General features: G+C 40.9%; 1 protein-coding gene across 1 annotated transcript in view; it reads left to right on the forward strand.

The window, feature by feature from the left end:
• LOC146822541 (NACHT, LRR and PYD domains-containing protein 12-like) overlaps nt 1-23,152 on the forward strand; it is an 867,568-nt gene that overhangs the window by 377,919 nt on the left and 466,497 nt on the right. The gene's annotated exons all lie outside the window — the stretch shown is intronic.

The raw sequence follows: 23,152 nt of genomic DNA on the forward strand, positions 1-23,152 counted from the left end.
ATCGAGTAAGAATTTTCTATCTCGACCTAATAATTCACTATGTACATAAGGTCCTTCTTGATCTACAGGAATCTCGATGAGCGGTAAGTCAACTTCCCTCTCTAGGCTGGTTCATGCGTAATGCTGATATTCAGGGTATTCATACTGTGCAGTCTGATACATTTGTCGTGTTGTTGTTTGTGTGGCAGTAGCAGGCAACGGTGGTGCAGCTGGCACAAACTGTATGGGTTGCTGTGAGGCTGGCATTGCCTGTTGCTGAACTGGCATGGACTGTCCATGCTGCATAGCTCCTTGTTCATTCTGATCTTGTCTAACTAATCGTGGTCTCTCTTTTGCAATACCTGTAGCTATATTACGTTTCAGGACTGGACAATCATGTACATAATGGCCTAGTTGTTTACAGTAATTGCAGGTTCCTTTTACAGGAACTGCAGAATCACCAGAATGTGTCACACCCTTTTTGTGACCATCTGCTGGTACTGTCTGAGAAACTAGCATTTTCATTTTTGTATCCTTCATGCGTCTATGCTCGTGTTCTTGTTCATCCCTAATTCTATTGTGATGATACTGTAACATTTGTAGCATTTGCGACGGAGTGTTACTTTGCCAGGTACTCTCGAATTTCAATATTCTATTCTTTACTGGAGGCAATGCATTTTCCACTAATTTTGTCACAAATAGATGTGGATATGAGTCACTACTTGCTTTTATACCACTATTTATACCAAAACATTTTTCAAATCGAGCATAATAATCGCTTGTGTCTTCATCTTGCTTTTGTTTGCAGGCTGTGATTGCACCCCAATCTTCCTTTTTTGTAGTTAATAAACGTGGCAGTACCTGTACTAGTAAACCTGGTAACAGTTTAACTTTATCCCCGAGCCCTGAACCTGCAGTTCGGCTCCTTTCTTCCTCTGCTAATGCTGTCCAGTCTATCTTTTGGTCTCCCACTTCCCACTCTTTTTCTTTCAGTTTTTCATAAATGCCAGCAGGCAAAAGCACCTTTAATATCGTCATAATATCAGGAAAGGTGTACTCTCCCATCAGTAACATGTCTTTAATTTCTCGGTGGAAACCCGCTGGGTCTTTGTCATGACTAGGTACTACTTTCTTCATTTCTAATAATTCCATTTTTGATATGGGTGTGTAAACAAATACACGGTGAAACTCATTGTCTTCGCCTTTTATTGGGTGCACTTCTCGTAAAGGATTTTGTCTATCCATATAGTACGGCGCTCTTTCTCTGCGGGGCAGCGAGAGAGAATCCGGATTTACAAAAAGGACATACTGCTTACGTGACACTAATATCTCTTTAATTAGCTTGTTACTAGAACCTCTCCATCTGTTTGTGAGTAGTTCCGTTAATATATCAGGTAAAGGACCAGGGTCAGCATGTTGGCTCTTATATAATATGAGGAGTTGCTGAATCATATAGATTCCAGCTATACGTTGTTCATCTGTACTGAGATTAAAAAACGTGTGTGCTACGGTCTCATCACCGTATTTTTCAGGACTGTCAATCCAGTGAACGGCTGATCTGGCTAATTCTTGCTCATCCATGGAATCGAGGAGGTGGTAACCCCTTCGTTCTCGTAGTATCTTATCTGCGGCTTGAAACGAATGTTCAGGAGATTTCAGATTTATTACAGGCGTCGGATACGTTCTGTTATTATTTGGACATACAGAGTGTATGGGATCAGAAAAACATCTAGCATTATCACAGGATCTTCCTCTGCCTACATAGGCTATGGTCTCTGACTGTCTTGCGGAATTCCCTGATTCGGACACTTCATCTTGCTCAAACTCGTCTGTTCCCAATCTTTCTTCATGAATACGCTCTATTTCTTTACGTATTTTTCGGCACATGGCTATTATACAATTTTGCTTATCGTGTCTCCCTTCTGATATATTCTGACTCCATCTTGTAAGAATAAGCATTGCATTCGGGTCTACCCCCGGACGATCTTGATTTCTGATCACACAGTTTATGAGGAAACGTAACAGTTCCCCCTGTATTTCTACTTTCTGGAATTCCATAGCTCTGTTAATACATCCTGGATCTCGTCCTGTTTGAACAAAATGATATATGTTATCTAGATGCGTAGTCATCCCTGGTAACCTCGCTAAATACTCTGCGGCTCGCCTGATACGTAATGATGCCAGGACCATTTCGTCCTCTTTACCGACCACGGGGTCATATCTACAATTAACAAGGAGTTCCTTAAGCGTACGTTCATTTACGAATTTTGGTGTACGTGAATGTGCTGACTCTTGAAAGACAAGTTTATTTATTCTAGGTGGTGTAAAAGTACTGCTAGCACCTCCCGTGGCCCTATCTGGGGCGTCGGGTGTGAATGGGTTCGTTGAACGTGACACAGCAACTATGGGTGTCGATACCTCTGTAGAGTCGACTGCGGAGACAGATGCGGAAACAAATGTGCTTGCCGACGCTTGTGTCGGAACTTGCTGTTGCACGGGGACAGATACCTGATCCTGACGTTGAACCCCTCCGCCAGACGGTCTATGTGGTGCGGCGTTAGCATACTCGGGAGCTGCGTCGTCTAGATATGAGGAAAGAAAGACATCTTCTGCGGTTCTGGGATGCCCTTTTGGATGTACCTTAATTGGAAATAATGGGGGTGGCAAGTCTTTTGGTATCTCTGGAGCAGCCTTAGGTAATCCTTCGGCTAGTAGGGGATACATACCATTCATAAGAGCATTTCTTTGTCTATTTACTTGTTCTGATTTCACTCGGATACCTTCCTCGATTAATAGATTTTCTTGAACTTTATTTGAACTTTCTTTACTCCTCTCTTCTTGTCTACGTGCTTTTTCTGTTCGTCTATGAGATTCTTTACGCCATAACTCAACAGCGTCTTTCTGTGACTGTCTGACCTTTCTTTTCCATAACTCTTCCTCCACTTTCATGATGCACTCTGCATCCCAGGTTCCCGCTATGGGCCACCTTTGACTTTCCGGTAATCCCTTGGTATAATCTACCCATAGATCAAGAAACAATATGGCATCTAAGCCATGTTTATGGTACATAAAATGCCCTGGAGTGTCCCTAGGAGGAATAGGAACTGCTTCTTCAAGCACCCCTTTTCTGGTAGTAATCTGTCTTAACTTCGAGAAGAGCGGCATATTTACAACTGATCTGATACTTACTCTTGAATTTTCTTAATACGAAAAAAACACAATAATGAACGGTGAACAATGAACAATCATTCATACCACAATATGCAAGACATTTCTGAATACTTTAAACATTAAACATTAAACATTTTAACAATGATCGACAATGATGACAGTCTGCCTAACTAATCACCACGCTGAATTCTTGACAATAACTGAATACTTCGGAATACTTGATATACTGCTAAACAGTACATATACACTGCTAAACAGTGCAGACCGGATTTGTGTACCCAAATCCGTCTTGACCGGCACAACCTATGTGCGCGTCAACACGCCTCCCCGGCGATGGTACTCACCGAGTAGCTCCTTGAAACGGAAGGCCTCAGAGAATGGACAGGACTCGATGACTGCGGACAGCGGACCCTCTGGACATCGGGATTACGGAAAACCTGGTGGGCCTCTGTATACCTCGGATCTTGCTCTCTCAGCTAGGCTCTGGTCGGGATACTTCGCACTTCTCACCGCCTCGTCTGGGTTGATCGCAGCCTCAGTCGCCCCCGCTTGACCGGAGGGAGCTTACAGGAAATCCTGCTGGTACGCGTTTATGGTCCGTCCAGCTGTGGCAGGAGACCGGGCCTGCAACGCACCGCCGGCGCGTGAGATGAGAAAGTGTCCCTATTCGGGCGCCATTATGTGGTAAATAAAATACCGGACTGAATTTCATACGGAATCTTAAAATGAAGTAAATAGCTCAAAATAACAAGAGGCAGAATCCGTGGTATAAGAGGTTTTCTAAATGGGCTTTATTCCATTCAAAATGGCCGACTCGAGTCGCGGCCTTCAGGTTCCGTCACCACGAGGGTTCAGGAAGTGAAGTACAACACTTTATTGACAGACATGTATTTTTATAATAAGTGCATTACAATGAAACGAATGTAGAAGGCGTAACATTTGATAAGAAAAGTGACATAACAGGTACGTAATTGAAACTAGGCGTAATAAGGAATAAAAAGAAACATGATTGGTTAGGATTATCAGACATAGGTGGATCTATAAGATAATACTTGGCATAGATGCGCGCGCAGCAGTATGACGTGTAATTGACGTGCAACTAGGGGGTGAAGGGGACTTGACATTTAGCTCTACATGTGGAGACGAGAAGTCTGGGGGGTCAAGTCAACCTAATCCCAAATCATATCTACCATCCTATGTTTGGAGAACTATGTTATCCACAAGGAAGGACTCTCGGACAGAATCTATTCTATACTAACTGTGTGTGCGTGTACAAGCGTCTAAGTGTCTATATGAGATGCGAGGGGCAGAAAACCTTCCATGGCAGCAGGGCTATGAATCACTTGCAGGAGGACGGAAAGGCTGAGTCCTTTGCTTGTGAGCTAAGGAAATGTTTACCTAAATCACTAGACAGGAATGCATCGGCTGAAGAGCAAAATAGATAATTCGAAGGTGAAATACAGCTTCTTGGCAGGCATGCTAAAACTGGCCGAGGCAGGCACCGTTAGCTGCACAGGGAGTAGGACAAAGTTCATGGATACAGATGCGAGCTCAAGCTGAAGCTGTCAAAGACAGAGAGCAGGGAAAGGCTTTGAGGACAGAATCGGGCCTACTTGCCTGCATCATAAAAATGGAGTAACTTAGCCATATAAAGTCGGTGGCCTTTCATACTTAAGAATCGAATATCCAGCCCATAGATGACGGATCTGACAGAGAACAGGTCGACGGTAGACACACATATGTTTGCGTCTTAGAAACTGGAACTGGAGGGAACATACATGTACTTGTAACATGCATATAGAACCGTTGGGGTCCAAGATAGGGGACATAACTGACCAGGAAAATCCACATTTCCACAATACAATGACAGAAGCAGCATAATACCAGTGGTACGGCACACTATGCTAAGCACAGATTTTTACCTTGTGTATTTTAAGCAACACCTTTAATTACATCGCTCACGCCCCTTTGAGAGACCCCCTAGTTTGTTCCTTCCACTAAAAGCCCTGTCGTGACATCAAACTTGCCTGTATAAATGGGATGCCATTTGGCCTAAGACTTCATCTAATGGCCATTTGCATTGGCTTGGTTCCCTATACTCCAGTCTCTCCTCTCACTCCTGCACGGAGAGCCCCTGGTTGAGCTCTGTGTGCAGCGTGGCTTTCAGCTGTCTGCAAAATGTTTTGCAGAAGTACTCTGTGCTGTCTGAATTGAGGATTGCTTCATAGTTCTGGTATGCACACACCAATAACGTGGGGATCAGTGTGGTAGGGTTATGGTAGTGGAGTTGTATCCATTTAATGTGTGCTTTTGTGTGTTCTTGAATACTTGCTATTTGGCGCAGGTCATCTGGTGTAATTGTTAAACATGGTGGCTTCTGTGGTGTGCTGCTTTTCACAAGTTGTTGTTAATTATCCATATAGTTCCACGCCATACAATTCAACTCCTTACATTTCCAGTCCACACCACATAATTTGAAACCAAACCACATAATTCAACTCAACAACACAATTACACAACCCACCACATACATCCAATCCACACCACGAAATTCCACATCATGCCACAAAATTCAATAGCAAAACTCATAATTAAAATCTACTATATACCACTCCACAACACAAAATACCATTCCACATAATTGCACTCCATTAAACAAAATTCCACTCCGCATAATTGCACTACACTCAATACCACTTAATTATCTATATAATTCCACTGCACCCCATATCACTTATCCCATAACACAAATCCACTCCACACCACACAATTTCACGCCACACAATTCTACATCGAACAATTCCAATACAACCCTCATAATTCCACTACATGCACACACTCCATAACACATGGGTAAAAAACATTTTCATTTACAACGCCAATAGCTCTAACTCAAACAAATGCGAGACTTATTGCATTTCCAATGGTTGTTCCTTTTGGGACCATCCTTCAATGTGATCTTATGCAAGTTATTTAATCACCATTTGTAATGGTTGTCAACTTTTGTATACTGCACAGCTCTCTCATAACATTGGTTCATGCACGCGGTTGATAAAACTCTCAATAAATAAATAAAGGTAATGCTCTGCATCGGCACAGTCTTTGCAGCAGCATAACCCACCTCCGGTAGTCTTTGGGATGGAGTGGCATGCTTCACTTGGACACACGTCTCTGTAGTAGGGCCACAGTCTGCTCTGGCACATGTCTTGTCAGTAAACAGACATTATATTGAATAAAAAATATCTCCAGGACAGAATATCGAGTTTTTAATATAGAATGGACAGAATATTGAATTGCCAAAATATAGTGGTGAAGAATATCGAAAATCAGGTAAGAAATATCGATTTAAATAATATAGAGTAAGTAATATCAACAGTCAAAATATAGTTGTTAAAAATATCGAATTTTTTTATAGTGTTTTAAGTGTTAGTATATGTGTTAAAAGTATGTTTTAATTTTGGAATGTATGTTTAATATTTTTAAAGTAATGAATTTTATGTTATTTAATTTTTGTGTAATTTAATTCCGTAGCGGGTTGTGGGTTTATAGGGGATTAGGGTGGGAAGTAATTTAATTATAGTACATTAAATAATAATATTTAGGAATTATTAATTATTTTTAATTTAATTTTGCGTTTTACTTCTGTAGCGGGTTGTGGGTTTATAGGGGAATATGGTGGGAATTAATTTAATTGTAAATAATTAATTATTGAAAGAATTTTTGTATATTGCTAATTAATTTATTCTTGGAGTGGGAATACTAATTTTTACCCTCCCGCTATCCAACGCTTTCCTTACTGTTGCACTCTCTGGAGTGGGAATAGTAATTTTTACCCTCCCGCTATCCAACGCTTTCCCTACTATTGCACTTATTGGAGTGGTAATAGTAAATTTGACCCGCCCGCTATCCTACGCAAAAAATATTGCATATTTTTAATTAATATTACGTTAATATATATGTATTACTATATTTTTTTACTTACACGAGTTATTTATTAATTTTAAAGATATTTAGGTATTTTTAAGTTTCAGTTAATTATATGTTTTATTTAATTAATTTTAAGACATTTAAAAAATTCGATATTTTGACTAACTAAGTATTTTTAAGTTTCAGTTAATTATATGTTTTATTTAATTAATTTTAAGACATTTAAAAAATTCGATATTTTGACTAACTATATTTTTTACAACGATATTTTGGATTCTATATTTTTGTACTTACCTGTTTGGAGATAGGGCTTCGATATTTTGGCATTCTATATTTTTACTGCGATATTTTGGCAATTCGATATTCTCCTTCTCGATATTTCGTCAGTGATCCGTCTTGTCATAGCTCCCACCTGGAAGTGTGTGGATGGCGAGTCAGTGGAAGCGCATTGCCAGATGGAGAACGAGGACAGGTTTCTAAAGCAGTAGAAGTGTATTGCATGATGGAGGACAAGGAGAGCTTCCTCAGGCAGTGGAAGTGTATTGCCTGATGGCGGACGAGGACAAATTCCTCAGGCAGTGGAAGTATATTGAAGGATGGAGGACAAGGACAGCATCATCAGCAGTGGAACTGTATTGCCTGATGGAGGATGAGGACAGTTTCTTCAGGCAGTGAACGTGTATTGCTCAATGAAGGACAAAGACAGCTTTCTTAGGAAGAGGAAGTGTATTGCTTAATGGAGGTCGAGGACGCTTCCTCACACTGTGGAAATGTATTGTCTGGTGGAGGACGGGACACCTTCTTTAGGCAATGGAAGTGTATTTCCTGATGGAGGACGAAGAAAGCTTAATCCGGCAACGGAATTGTATTTCCTGATGGACGACGGGAACAGCTTTTCCTTAGGCAGTGGAAGTGTTTTGCTTAATGGACGTTGAGGGCGCTTCCTCACACAGTGGAAGCATATTGCTTGATGGAGGACAATGGCAGCTTCCTCAGGCAATGGAAGTACATTGTAGGATGGAGGACGAGGACAGCTTACTCAGGCAATGAAACTGTATTGCCCAATAAAGAATGAGTTCGCTTCCTTACACAGTGAAAATGTATTCCCCAATGGAGTGTGAGAACAGCTTCCTTAGGCTGTGGAAGTGTACTGCGTGATCAAGTTCGAGGATAGCTTCCTCAGGCAGTGGAAGTGTATTGTGGGATGGAGGACAAGGACAGCTTTCTCAGCAGTGGAAGTGCATTGCTTGACTAACACGCTGAAAACGCCAGCCAGGTACGAGTCGCCATTACTGTGGGTGGGGCAGCGGGTCACCTGTGGCTACTCGGAGGCGTGGTTCTCTGTAGCCATTGCTGGAGCAGGTATAATATTTTTGAAATACCCACTCCATTTTCGTATGTCAATATTAAAATGACTAGGAATTAATTATAATAATTTATCGTTTGTTGTGTTTTAATTAACCAACCTCATTAACAGAAAGAATACACGTGGGAATGCATTTTGCATGGCTAAAATAATAAGTGAACTAAGCCTGAATGCATATTAAAATGATAAACGTTGCTTATGTGATGTTATTGTGATTTGCGCTTAAATAAATCAGCATTAACTGCTTTGAGTGTTGCATATGGCTAGATAAATACACACACATAAGGGTATTAGCGAGGGAATAACACTGTTTTATTCATTTCCATGTATTAATTACAATTTTGTGTTTCATTGCTTAAGTTGACTATTTTGGCCTATCACAAAATGGCCACCGACTGAAGCCTATATTTGAGTTCATTACATCACCATTTGAACAATGGAGAAAGACGCCCGCACTGACTTCGACCATGTCCCCTGTGTGACCTGTCAGACCATGCCCAGGAAGACTACTCTGGGAGAGGTGCCAATGCCCCTGAACATGAAGAAAGTTGTTACAAATGGAATTTATGAACTAATGAACCTAATGCGTTCCTAGCATTTGCTACAATTGAGATTACAGACTTCGTTTCCCCAAACAATCGATTTGGAACTTTACCCGTATGGGAAAATTGGCAAATATTGCCGAATGAACTGAAATATAATTAAATGAACCAATCATATTCCTGAGAAAAGAGAAATGCAACATTTTATATGTAAATTTTAATATAAATATTAGTAGACTAGAGAGGCAAGTAGCTGATTCTGACGCGCCACTTCTTGAACGTCATTTCCAGACCCCGATGTTATGCTGACGGAGAGGACGGTGATTCTACATGATTGAACAAAACTCTGACGATTTTGCTGAGGACCAGTTCTGACTTAGAAAACGACAATTAGCCAGAATAGGTAAATATGACAAAAGATGATATTACATTTAATTAGGATTTAACTTGCATTTGATTTATATAAAAAGAAAATCATTATTTGAAATAATGTGTCGGTGATTATTTCATTGAACTGTTTATTGAATATTTGTGTTAAGTTATCATTGAACCTTTTAAACAACTAGATGATTCGATCGACCTATTTGATGGAGGAACTGTTAGGGTGATTAAGGGAAAGTGGTTCTTCCATCAAGAAAAGCAGTTTGGTTCGGAACTGATGTCCCTTTATAGGCGCGGATAGTTTGAAAGAATGAATGTTGGTGTTATGGGCCCCACCAGCGTATGATGTGTGTGTGTGCGTGTGACTGAGAAATCATTCTGTCCGTGGAAGTAAGAGGAGATTGAGGAACCCGAACTACACCAGTTTTCTGGTAGCAGAGGATGGTTTTTATTGTTTAGGTTTAGTGATTTTGTATATATGTATAGTTACCAGTTTTTTCTGGTAATGAGACGATGATTTTATTGTTTGATTTGATGATTTGCGTGTATATAGGTTATTGATTATTGATTGGAATTGATGTGTACTAACCCTATATGTTGAAGTCGTATTGAGTTCTATGTAGTGTGTACGGCTTCTGGGACTTAGGAAGTCGGTGACAGTTCCGTAGTAGGTCAGAGGCAAGCGCTGCTCTCGGGAAAGGCGGAATTGTTGGCCCTGTATGTAGACAGGGGAAACGTGGAACAATTGAAGTTGCGCGTCGCATTGTCTGGGTTCGATTCGGTAGCATCACCGTGTGTTGCCATTAGAGACATATTTTCTGTGTAAGAGAAGTGTGTATGATAGCGAAGGTTACCTGTGAAGTTCTGGTCTTAGGTACCAGGGATCCTATTGGCATTCCGATAACGCTTATCACTAGAAAGGTAATAGGTACTCTCTGAGCTTGTTAGAAGGACAGGGCAGAGGTAAGCGCTGCTTTGTTAAGGTGTGTCATAATTCTGTAGTAGGACAGACTGTTCGCTGTTCTCGGGAAAGACAGGATTCTGTGTAAATGTGCTACATTTTCTGGTGTGAAAGTGCGTGAATGAAAAAGGCTTTCCGGTTAATAGCGAAACTCTGTGTCTTAATTCTGGAGAAACAGTTAATTGATGCTTGCAAGAAGGGTGAAGTAGAGGGATGTGCTACTTTATCAACGGAAGTAACGATTCTGAAGTAGGGCAGAAGTAAGCGCTGCTCTCGAGAAAGACAGAATTCTCGTGAGAAAGGTCTATTGCTAGTCTTTGGTTAGCGAAGCAGACAATGGAGATGTTTATATGTTGTAACTAACAGAATCGTAGAAATTGAAACAAATGCTACCGAGTAGTTTTGTAAAGGAGGGGTAGACGAGAGATAGGAGACAGGAGCAGGAGCTGCTGCAGCGCTGGGATTGGACAGTGGGTCAGATCAGCAGAAGCGCTCTGATTGGTGCGTTAGTGTGTGTCGCGCAAGGATTGGAAGAAGTACAGGGTGACGTAGACGCTCCAGGATTGGTGCGTTGGTGTGAGACGCGCTGGGATTTTAGGATTGAAACAGTGACGTAGACGCTCCGGATTGGTGCGTTGTTGTGAGTCGCGCTGCAATTGGATAAGAGATCGTACAGTTGTAGAGAGGACTGGGGTTTTACGGAAGACAGGAAAATGTATTACCATGCTGTAGAAAAGAAGAAGAAGTCATTGTTCAGTAAAATTAAAAGCTGGTTCGTGAAAGACAAAGAGATTGTGACAAGAGAAGGACAGTTACTTCCTCCGACGAAAACCCCCGCATCCTTCATGGTTGCAAAATATGGATATCATACTTGCATTTGGTTAGACAATTGGGTGAAGTACACAAGGGAAGACAGAGTTTTAGCTTTCCCAGAACATGGCTCATTTAATCTGGCCATATTAATAAATCTGCGGGAGCGAATGATGAGCTTAGAGCCCCGACCTAGACCTACGCAATTCGAGGCGTTGACTGAGTGGGAAGATGAGATGCATGAGCGAGAAAAGCAGAGAAGCGGTGGTAGATATAGGTATATGTTTGGACGACAGTATGATCGTGAAACTCATCATGATCGAATGAGAAGGTGGCGAGACGCAAGCATGACTGAAGGACTGTTTCCTGTAAGAACTGTAGGGGAGACTGAAGGGAGAAAGTGTGTAGAAAAAAGGAACAATGTAGAATCTAGAAGGTACGGCGCAAATGAGTCCGAGGACGACGTTCTGGATGACATGTTTTACAAAAGTCCACCTCCGTACAGACAGGAACCAGAGGTAGGAACGCCAGTTACCCCAATGAGAGATACCCTGCGAATTATCAAAACAGAAGTCATGACACCAGAGGTGAAAAGAAGTAATCCCCTTAGGGAAAGAGAGAAAGAAATGGAAAACAGGGCTGAAAGTGAAAACTCGATGGAATTAGCAAAAACCACACTAGAACTAACAGAGAAAATAAGAGAATTGACCAAAAATCTAGAAGCAGTCACGGTTCCTGTAACAATAGGTCCCGTTATGCCCATTTTTGAGAAGCAGAAAGAAAGCGAACATGGCCTAACAGTTCCATATGTGAGCAGTAGGCAGGTTGAACAACCCCTAATGAGAACAAGAGAGAACCCGTGGAGACATACAATGTGCGAAGGTGAATTGAATGTGACAACTAACCCGTTCTTGAGTTCCGATTGCATAGAAAGGAACAGAATGACAGGAGGATCAGTATTAGCACCCCAAAGAGTAACAGAACACGGAAGTGTAGAAAAATCCACAGGAATAACTACAGATGAATTGAGCGAAGGGTTGAAAGGCTTGCAGGGAAAGGAAAGAGAATCCCAAACAATTGATGTGGCTAAATTACGCATGGTACTAGAAGAATTAATAGTAGGAACGATCCCAACAGAAAAGCTGAAAAATTACCAGGATGAGGAGCTGTTGTTCTTGTGCAAGAGTGTCACTTGGAGAGCAAAGAACCTACTTGACAGGCTAGAAGAAATAGCAAGTGAAATGGGAATTGACATGGACAGGGTAAAAGCTTTACAAAAGCCTTACCGAGTGGATTTCACTGAGAAAGACATTGAGAACATGAACACTACAGGCCGAATAGGGCAAATTAAGGACATAATTACACTGTTGAGAAAATGGGGAGATGTGGATAAATGGAAAAGTAGGTGGTATAGGAAGCGAGAGGATACATCAGACAGAACTTTTCCAGCATTTCCTGTGAGAGAGAAAGAGAAGGTAGTATCAAAATTTCCCATGAGAGAGATTCCAGGAGGGGGATATGTGTATGTCCCATGGACCAGACAGGATATTTTGTCATTTACAAATGACTTCCCTCGATTGAGAGAAAAGCCCGTCGAGTGGTACAGACAGGTAGACAGATTTGTGAAGCTGTCAAAAGTACTGTGGATTGTCCTGAACAGCCTATTTGATATAATAGTGCCAGCAGACTTATGGGCTGAATGCAAGATAGTCATAGATTGGCCAGCTAAAGAATACCCCAGAGATCCCAAAACAGGAGCACCAGACCCCGAGGTAATGAAGAAATATGAACAAGTCATGGTTTTCCTGAAAAACAAGGTACCTCCCAAAGAAACAGACTGGGTCAAAATAGACCGAACACATCAGGAAGTGAAAAAATCAGTCCATGCCTATTATGAAAGACTAATACTGGCTTTCAAGCAGTTTAGTGGAGATGAAAATCTGGGTGAAAAGGACCTGAGCCATTTTGTATATAGATTTGTATATGGTTTGCTCCCTGAAATTAGCGAGATGATCAAGCAGCATACAGTGGACTGGCAGAGCAAAAAGATCGATGAGATCCTGAGACATGCTAAATACTTTAGTGATGAGATTGAGGCAAAGCAACGAAAGCTGAAGAAAAAAGCAATGTGGGCACAAGTGAAAGTTGCAGAAAGACAGGAAGCTCAGTTAGTCGAACAAGCAAATAACCCAGGAAATAAACCGAGATTTGGCCCAGGAAAGGGGAAAGGTGACATGGAAGAAGCTAAAAAGAAGTTTCCATGCCACAATTGCGGTAGGTTAGGGCATTGGAAATCCGAGTGTAAATCTCCTCCGTGTGCTAATAATGAAAATCCATCATTGAATCCACAGGTGCAGAGTGAGGGGTGTGGCCAACAGCAGCAACAGCAGAAGGCTGTTAAACCACAGAATCAGGTGCCAAAATCGCCCTTACCACAGAGCAGAAATACTCAGAAGTACAGTCAAGATTCGGGATTCTACAATGAAGAACAGGTAAACAAACCGCAACGCGCGAGCGCTGTGTCACAATATTGGCTGCAAAAGGATGAGAGTGATTCTGAGGAGGATTTCTGATGGTGCCGAAGGGAGAAAGAAGAGTGCGTGCTTGGCGCAACTCTAGAAATAGACCAGACAGGACCATTTGTAGATGGGAAGGTTAATGATGAAAACATTACTTTTCTAGTCGACACTGGAGCTACACGATCCACTGTCAGGTCAGCTGATGTAAAGAATCTTACTCTCTCGGATGAAACAATCCAAGTAGTTGGTGTGTCTAACACACAGATCAGAACGTACCTTACTGAACCGGTAAAGGTCAGAATAGGGAAATTTTCAGACATGCACCGTTTTGTGGTGTGTGACACCAGTCCTGTGAATTTGCTAGATAGGGATTTGCTGTGCAAGATGAATTGCACCATATTCTGTACTCCAGATGGAATAGCTTTTGAGACACCAGATGAAGATGTCCTGTATAAAATGACCATAGCTAACAGAGAGAATGATGTTGCTGAAACATATGCCGTATTCAATCCTGATGAATTACCCCCAGAATTAAAACAGACAGTGAAGGCAGCAGTCTGGGATTTCACTGGAGAAGATGTAGGCCTGATGAGAAATGTAGACCCAGTGAAGATTTCGGTAAGAGAAGGAGCAGTTTTCTCAAACATTCCACAATACAGACTGACACCCGAAATAATTGAAGGAGTAACTCCCTTAATTGAGAAAATGATCCAGCAAGGAGTTTTGAGGGAAATATTGAGCAGTCCATGTAATTCACCTATAATGGGACTGAAGAAGCCTAATGGAAAGTTCAGAATAGTGCAGGATTTGAGAAAAATCAACAAAATTGTTGTGTCATGCTGTCCCATTGTACCAAATCCGTCAGTGATTTTGTATCAGATTCTCCATGATGCTGAGTGGTACACAGTAATTGATTTGTGCCATGCTTTCTTTTCAATCCCATTGCATCACGACAGCGAGCCGATTTTTGCATTTCGGTTTGGAGAGCGTATTTTGGCATGGTGCCGAATCCCACAGGGGTACACAGAGAGCCCCTCAATATTTATTCAGTTGTTGAAGAAATCTCTGGAAAGTTTAGCAATGCCTGAAAATTCAGTTTTGGTCCAATACATCGATGACCTGCTTGTGGCATCGAAAACACGTGAAGCTTGTGAGACAGACACAATTGCTTTGCTGAATCACTTGGCAGATGGAGGACTAAAAGTATCTCCAGCAAAATTGCAATTCTGCAAGAAAGAAGTACAATACCTAGGACACAATATTGAGAAAGGGCTGAGAAAAGTGACAATAGACAGGATCAGAATCATCAGAGGAATGAGAGCCCCGATGACACAAAGAGAAGTGAGAATGTTCCTAGGAATGGTTGGTTATTGTCGTCAGTGGATAAGTAATTTTTCCCTGATTGCCAAGCCATTAATAAAATTGACAAAAAGTGAGGTAAAAGACCCCCTTGAATTAAACAAAGAAGAATTAGCAGCATTTAAAGAATTAAAGAACAGGCTTTGTGAAGCACCTGCCCTGGGTATGCCAGACTATGAGAAGGAGTTCGAGTTGTACTGCAGTGAGAGAAACGGATGTGCACTCTCAGTGTTAATTCAAAAACATGGAAGATTGAGGAGACCAGTTGCATACTTCTCATCAATGCTGGACCCAGTAGCTGTGGGTTTGCCAGGATGTCTGAAAGCAGTAGCTGCTACATGCCGAAGCCTGGAGCAAAGTGAGGGAATCGTAATGGGATATCCCTTAAGAGTATTTGTACCTCATGATGTGGCGATCCTTTTAACAAGGAGCCGGACACAGTTCATGTCAAGTAGTCGGCTGACTAAGTATGAGAAAGTCATTCTAGGTGCATCAAATGTGAGTCTTGAAAGATGTGTGAATGTGAATCCAGCAACTTTATTGCCTGATGCTGACAGAGTGGAGGTACGAGATGATGTTGATCATGATTGCCTGGATGTGCTTGATTTTTGCACGAAACCCAGACCAGACATAAGAGATCTGCCATTGCCAGAAAGTGATTATGTGTTTTTTGTGGGTGGATCTTGTTTAAGAACGGATGAAGGAGTGTTGAGTGCGGCATATGCAGTGTGCACAGTTTCAGCAGTTATAGAAGCATCACCCTTGAAAGGAGTTAAATCCGCTCAAGTAGCAGAAATAGTGGCATTAACAAAGGCCTGCAAAATTGGGAGGAATGTGAGAGTGACTGTGATGACTGACAGCCAGTATGGCTTCGGAGTTGTCCACGACTTTGGCCAACTATGGCTACAAAGAGGTTTCCTGACCTCAAGTGGAACTCCCATAAAGAATGCAGAAGTAATTGGAAAATTGCTTGAGGCAATACAAATGCCCAAAGAACTGGCTGTTGTAAAATGTGCTGCTCATGGTCAAGGTAGTGACTACATCACTACCGGGAATAGATTTGCCAATGACATGGCTCAGTACTGTGCTAGAAATCAGTATTCATTCAATCGGTCAAAAGAAAAGGAAATGTCTTCTTGCTCTTTAATGTTTACTAACGTTGTAGGAACCTGGGATGAAGTGAGGCGGTTGCAGGATGAAGCAGGAGATGAGGAAATGAGGGAATGGGTAAAATCAGGTTGTGCACCAAGGGAGAAAGACCATGTATGGGTCTATAGGGATGGAAGACCAGTAATGCGTAATAGCATGATGTCAACCATGGCACGGATGTATCATGGCCAGGGACACCTAGGGAGAGATGCCATGATAAGAGCCTTTAAGCAAACCTGGTACAATGCAAAATTCAGGTTGATAGCAGAGAGTCTCTGTCAAAGATGCCTGATATGTCAGCAATACAATCCTGGAAGGAAAACAGTAGTGAGCCTAGGCACAATAGGCCGAGAGGGAGGAACCTTCACCAGAATGCAGGTAGATTTAATTGAAATGCCCCAAGTCAACAGGCTGAGGTATGTCTTGGTGATAGTCTGTCTGTTCTCCAGGTGGGTGGAAGCATTCCCAACAAGAAGAAATGATGGGATAACAGTAGCTAAGCTATTGTTAAGAGAATTCATCCCAAGGTTCGGGTTCCCAGTGACCAATGAATCAGACAGAGACGGACACTTTTATAATGAAATCATGAAATTGATCTGTGAAGCATTGAGTGTACAACAAAAACTGCATTGTGCCTACCGACCAGAGGCTTCTGGTGTGGTTGAACAAATGAATGGTACCATCAAAAACAGAATTGGGAAAATGTGTTTAGCCACAGGAATAAAATGGCCTGATGTCTTGCCTCTTGTCTTGATGACGATTAGGTCTACTCCAGACAGAACCACAGGTTTGAGTCCCCATGAAATCATTATGGGACGTGCCATGAGGCACGTGTTTGTACCAGTCAACAAGCTGATGACTATAACTGATGACATGGTTTTGGATTACTGTAAAGGCCTGGCTGACGCAGTCCATTCTCTGTTTCACCAGGTTGGAGCGGATGCCACCACACTTGAAAAGAAACCAGCCCATGATTTGAGCCCAGGGGACTGGGTGAGAATAAAAGTCCACAGAAGAAAAAATTGCCTGGTTCCAAGGTGGGGAAGGCCAAGACAAGTTGTCCTGACGACAACAACTGCTGTTAAGTGTCCTGGACTGAAAAATTGGATACATGCAAGTCACACCTTGAGAGTTCCAAATCCAGGTGATAGCATTGGTAAAGAGTATTTTGATGACTCAGAATCAAGTGATTCAGATAACGAGATTTCAAAGACAAAAGAAAATCCTGAAAGGGGGGAGAAAGGGCCAAAATCAGCTCTAATTCCACAAGGAGAAATCCTGCGGAGAACACTGCAGATTACAGAGACAAATTCAGATTCTAGAAAAGAGCCTGAAATACCAACAACCAGTAACGAACACAGGAAGAAGGAAAGAAAAGAAAAGAACATTCCAACAGAAGTGACATTTACACCAAATGAGAGAGTGGGAGAAGTTCCACCTGAAATAATCCTTGAAGGGGAAGAAGGGACAGAAATAGAGAGAGAGGGACAGATTTCTGCGGAAAAACCCCGAGGAGGTGTAGGGAGAACCAACACTGAGTTAGGTGAAGGGACAAGTAGACAGCAAAAAGATTGCGTGCCGGAGACCCGAGGAGGGACAGAAGTAGGGAAATCACAAGAGGTGGGAAAAGAAGCTGTTGGAGAAAAAGAAGTAACTGAAACAGAATCTGAAGAAAGTGAGAACGAGATACATGAAGGTCGAGTTCTGAGAAAGAGAACTTGGATCGAAGAGAAAAACAACAAAGAAGGCAAAACAAAAAGAAATGCTAAAGGAGACCTTTGGCCCAATAAGATTAAAAGACTGAGATATCGACTGACACGAGTTAACTCATCAAAAGCTGAACAGGTGAACGAAGTGTCAGGTCAGAACAAAGCCAAAGAAGGAGAAACAGAGATATCTGAAGAGAACAAAAGAACAAGAAAACCAAACCAGAAGTATATGTCACCAGAATGGACGTATGTGGCACTGCCTGAACCAGGAGAAGAGGCAGACAGTCAAGGAAATCCAGACGCGACTTTGCTGAGAGTGGTTGAAGAAGAAGAAACAGCAGGAATCCTGAGAGTTATCTTGTCCGATATCGGAGAAGAAGCGGATATTCAGGAACTTCTGTATTTTAATGACGAGGAAGAAGTGAAAAACGATGAGATGCCAAACTGAGTAATTCCAAAGAAGGCATTTGTGGAAGAAAATAAAGAGACTAAAAAACTAGAAATTAAAGGACTAAAATAACCTGATAGGTGCTTAGTGCCTTAAGGTGGAAAACCCAGTAGTGGAGTAGAAGAGGCTAAGTCAAAAGACACGGTCAATTTAACAAGATGGCTAACATAGAGGATAACAAGAGTAGATGTACCATCATGAAAAGATGGTGCAAGATGTATTGTTGTTGTACAGGACTATTAATGCTTCTTTGGAGTGTACTTGCTCTACTGATCTCTTTCAAAGTAACAATAGACACATTAGGAGGGCATACTGAGAATATGACTAACATAGGGAAGAGTTCCCAAAAGATAGTTCTGACTAGAACAAGCAATGTACATATACACAAGGATAGGTCTATAACTGATTTTTCTAGCAATGTGTTTTCAAAATTACTGTATGAATACCTAAAGACAATGGACGTAAGGGATTGCTACGTTTGCATGCAATTACCTGCATCTTTTTCAGAAGGAGTGACTTATCATCACCTTCCAGCTACGTATGGAATTTCATGTAGTGTGTTAATTAGTATTTTTTATCAAATAGGGAAATTAGATTATAACTTGTCAAACGTAGATAACATTCTTGGGCAATTACCTATGAACAATGAATTGAATCCTGCTAAAGAAGCTAACGTTTTAGGTGAGATTTTCATAGAAACTAAGGAACTAACATTAGAATACATTTTTAGAAACAATCTAACTTGCAGTTTGAAGAAAGAAGAGAAAACATTTCTAGACATGGTTGAGGAAACGGGAATAAAGGATGCACAGAAAAGCAGAAGGAAATAAAATGAGTGAAACTGTGTGGGACATTGATAAAGAAAAGGAGCTGAAAATGAAGCCAGTCCAACAATGGCTATAGATACACCACAGAAAGGCAATCTATGTATTATGAGAAAGAGATCCCAGTATGATTATTATTTCATAGGGACTAGTGAGTGCCATGATACATACTTTATTGCAACTGGATGGGGATTTAGAGGTGGAAACGATCCAGTCTTTCCTGGATTGTACTACATTTGTGGGAACAAGGCTTACTATAGGTTGCCAGACCATTGGTATGGCACATGTTATGTTGGCCTGGTCTTTCCAAAAATCTTTCACATGGATAGAGTAGAAAGCAATGGACATAATAACCTACTAATGCGCAGTAGAAGAGAAACTTGGGCAGAAATTGTAGGTGATATTTTTGGAGCTTTGATACCAGCAGTGGGAATATCTTTGAATGCAAATACCATTCGGAAACTGTCAACAGTAGTGGATCGCTTGTCAACAAGCACCGCTGGAGGATTTCTATTGGTAAACACTGAAATGATTGCCATGCGTGCTATGGTAATGCAAAATCGACTTGCCCTTGATATCTTATTGGCAAAAGAGGGTGGAGTCTGTGGAATGCTGAAAGTTCAACATTGTTAACAAAAAAATGTGTTACCTCTGTCACCATCAATGAACTTTTCAAATTTTTTAAGTGGATTTTTATTTTCCACTAAGTGCATATAATATACAAATACTGCATTTTCTATTTTTTCATCAAGACCTGTCGATTCTGTGCAGCTATTGCTAAAACAAAAACAAGATTGCTTAAGAAAGCTTAACAATAATCAAATAACAAACAAACACAATATTATATACTTTGACGATACTCGCATCCGAAACAACAACAGTTCAGTATAATGGATACAACAAATCTCCTTGTACTTTTTTCTAGACAACAATATGTAGAATGTTTATGCATATAAGGATAGTCCTGCGTTGTTCACATAAAGTTCCAGGGACTCCTATTTTTCTGGTCCTCGCAAGGTGATAGTCTGTTTAGAGTCCCAGAGGGAGGTAGCCAGAGGCTTTAGGAAACCAAGTCTTGCGACGCTGTTTTTAATGCTCTGCAAGTAGTATCGGAGACTTAACGTTGTTTTGTTTCCTTTGTTTCTTTAAGGCTTGCCCCATCAAAGAACCAACGCGTTTCGACCTTCTACGTGGCACTTATTGTCGAAGGTCTTCATCAGGGTGGACAAGTTTTATACGGAGGACTGGAGGTATCACGAACGTGTTTGAAGATATAAGGTTCTTGATTTCTCGTATCTCCAAGCGGGAATCTTTAAACTAACACAGCCGGAGTGCTGCGTGGGAGCTGTTCTAGCGCAAGTTAATTGCGTGGTGGCTCCAGGTCTTGTACCAAGGCGGTAAGACGTGCTGTCTACTTCAGTAAATCGTACTCAGCTCAATTTCCTCGCACGGTACTTCAACATTGTTGCACTTACATTCCTGACGAAAGCAAAGATCTAAAAGTTTACATCAAAAACATTACTGAATTGCACGATGAAATAGTACCACTGGAAGCTGAAAGTATCTGGACTAAAATTAGCAATAAAATGGCTGCTATTAAGAATTTCATAGCTAAAGTAGGTAGTACCATTATTGGTAAAATATTATTTCCACTAACGTGTGATTTTCATAGTATTAATTCTTAGACTAGGATGTATGTGTTGTAGATATAGAAGAAATAAAAAGAAAATTAGACGAGAAATAGAATTGGAAGAATGGAGGGAGAGTATGTATATAGAAGCAAAAACAGAAGATGAAGAGGAGACTAGATTATAAAAATTTGAGCAAGAAAACATTTTAAATTTCCGCAAAAGGGGAAAAATTTAATTTTTGGGTTTTGATTCTTGTGGTGATAAAATCACCAAAGGGGGGATTGCTGGAGCAGGTATAATATTTTTGAAATACCCACTCCATTTTCGTATGTCAATATTAAAGTGACTAGGAATTAATTATAATAATATATCGTTTGTTGTGTTTTAATTAACCAACCTCATTAACAGAAATGAATGCACGTGGGAATGCATTTTGCATGGCTAAAATAATAAGTGAACTAAGCCTGAATGCATATTAAAATGATAAACGTTGATTATGTGATGTCATTGTGATTTGCGCTTAAATAAATCAGCATTAACTGCTTTGAGTGTTGCATATGACTAGATAAATACACACACATAAGGGTATTATCGAGGGAATAACACTGTTTTATTCATTTCCATGTATTAATTACGATTTAGTGTTTCTTTGCTTAAGTTGACTATTTTGGCCTATCACAAAATGGCCACCGACTGAAGCCTGTATTTGAGTTCATTACACCACCATTTGAACAATGGAGAAAGGCGCCCGCACAGACTTCGACCATGTCCCCTGTGTGACCTGTCAGACCATGCCCAGGAAGACTACTCTGGGAGAGGTGCCAATGCCCCTGAACATGAAGAAAGTTGTTACAAATGGAATTTATGAACTAATGAACCTAATGCGTTCCTAGCATTTTCTACAATTGAGATTACAGACTTCGTTTCCCCAAACAATCGATTTGGAACTTTACCCGTATGGGAACATTGGCAAATGTTGCCGAATGAACTGAAATATAATTAAATGAACCAATCATATTCCTGAGAAAAAAGAAATGCAACATTTTATATGTAAATTTTAGTATAAATATTAGTAGACTAGAGAGGCAAGTAGCTGATCCTGACGCGCCACTTCTTGAACGTCATTTCCAGACCTCGATGTTATGCTGACGGAGAGGACGGTGACTCTACATGATAGAACAGGACTCTGACGATTTTGCTGAGGACCAGTTCTGATTTAGAAAACGACAATTAGCCAGAATAGGTAAATATGACAAAAGATGATATTACATTTAATTAGGATTTAACTTGCATTTGATTTAGATAAAAAGAAAATCATTATTTGAATTAATGTGTCGGGTGATTATTTCATTGAACTGTTTATTGAATATTTTAGAGTGTTAAGTTATCATTGAACCTTTTAAACAACTAGATGATTCGATCAACCTATTTGATGGAGGAACTGTTAGGGTGATTCAGGGAAAGTGGTTCTTCCATCAAGAAAAGCAGTTTGGTTCGGAATTGATGTCCCTTTATAGGCGCGGATAGTTTGATAGAATGAATGTTGGTGTTATGGGCCCCACCAGCGTATGATGTGTGTGTGTGCGTGTGACTGAAAAATCATTCTGTCCGTGGAAGTAAGGGGAGATTGAGGAACCCGAATTGCACCACCATCTCCCCTAACCACACATCTCATCTCATCCTGAGATCTGATTGGCTGTCAGCACTTCATCCAAGAAGTGTTGGCAGCCATCTTGGGACCAATATATATGCTAGCACCTCATTAATGAGCATTGCAGTTAATAGAAGGTTTTAAGACTTTAGTCACATTATAAATCATTTGTTGATGGTACCATACTCATTTTAGGAATTGTGGTGTGTTCGAAGGTGATTTTACCATGTGAAAAAGCCTTCTGCTGGGATATCATGAATCATGTTTGAGAGAAAACTATGTTCTCATGCTTTTCCCACAGAGGTTTGGAAGGTGATCTATAAGCTAAACTGAGAGCACATTTTCTGTAAATTCACATTATCTTTCTCAGTCATGTGAGAATGAAGTCTGACATTCTCAGTAAAACATGTACATCCAACAAGGGCAGAGACTGTCAGTTGATTCCTTTGTGTTCTACTGCAGCTTCCCAGAGTGTTCTAAAGAACAACTAGAGCGCTAACAGTCCTACTTATGACAAACGTATGGCACACCTGAAGCCATCTTGATTGGAATAAAGTGGTAACTCTTAAAACATTTAATTTAAAAAGGAACAAAATGAGGGGGTTCATTTTGCCATAGAAGTATGATTAGTGCTGCAGAAAGAAAAATGAGGGCACATTTTGAGTGACTTCCCAAATCCTCTTCTATTTCATTAAAAAATTCTGACATGCAGACTGAAACATGCA

This window comes from Triturus cristatus, chromosome 6 (assembly GCF_964204655.1).
Source record: "Triturus cristatus chromosome 6, aTriCri1.1, whole genome shotgun sequence".
Lineage (NCBI taxonomy): Eukaryota > Metazoa > Chordata > Amphibia > Caudata > Salamandridae > Triturus > Triturus cristatus.